Source organism: Chrysochloris asiatica, unplaced genomic scaffold, assembly GCF_000296735.1.
Source record: "Chrysochloris asiatica unplaced genomic scaffold, ChrAsi1.0 scaffold00026, whole genome shotgun sequence".
NCBI lineage: Eukaryota > Metazoa > Chordata > Mammalia > Afrosoricida > Chrysochloridae > Chrysochloris > Chrysochloris asiatica.
Genome location: NW_006408544.1, coordinates 17,157,258 through 17,157,901, shown reverse-complemented (window position 1 = coordinate 17,157,901; position 644 = coordinate 17,157,258). Strand labels below are relative to the sequence as shown.

The following is a 644-nucleotide window of genomic DNA, read 5'->3' as shown; positions in this document are numbered from 1 at the left end:
CTCCATGTACCATCAGTTAACAGTATTTCTCTCTATCCACTTTAGCTTTTTTTTAAAAAAAACAAAACAACAAAAAAACCCACTCAGGCATATATAATAATTTACATCTCCAAAGGGCACATTCTGCAAGTCAACTCCCGGCCACCAGCTCTTAGTCCTTCTCTTCTTGGTCCATGCATCTAGAGTCCTCAGCCGCTCCCCCTCTCCATGCCCCCATCTCTGGCGCTGCTGCTTCTCTGGATAAGGTCCCGCATTTTGCTTGTGCATTACTCTCTTGATGGTCCTAGGGCCCTCTGTTTCTGGACTGTAAGATTAACCACTCCCCTTGTTTTGTTATAAAACTTCTACCTTTACAATTGTGACAGTTGCGATCAGTCATGATAACATTTCTTCACCATTGAATCATATGAATCTTATCTCCATCTCTTTTCACCAGACCCATCTAGACAAGATGACAGCCATACAGTGGGGACTCTTTGTTTCTCTCCATACTCTTAAACCAAGCTTCCTCTTGAAACCTTGTGAGCCAGTCACTTTGTGCCTTTATTGCCCCTCATTTTAGGTAGCCAATGTCTAAGTTGCCCGTCCCTGTCTACCCTGTGTACAGAGCAGATAGCATTGATACTTGATTTGAAGACTCTTTC

At 43.2% G+C, this 644-nt stretch overlaps 1 protein-coding gene across 4 annotated transcripts in view; it reads left to right on the top strand.

Moving 5' to 3' along the window:
* The window catches only part of ZCCHC11 (zinc finger, CCHC domain containing 11), a 217,543-nt gene that overhangs the window by 205,784 nt on the left and 11,115 nt on the right, over positions 1-644 (top strand). The gene's annotated exons all lie outside the window — the stretch shown is intronic.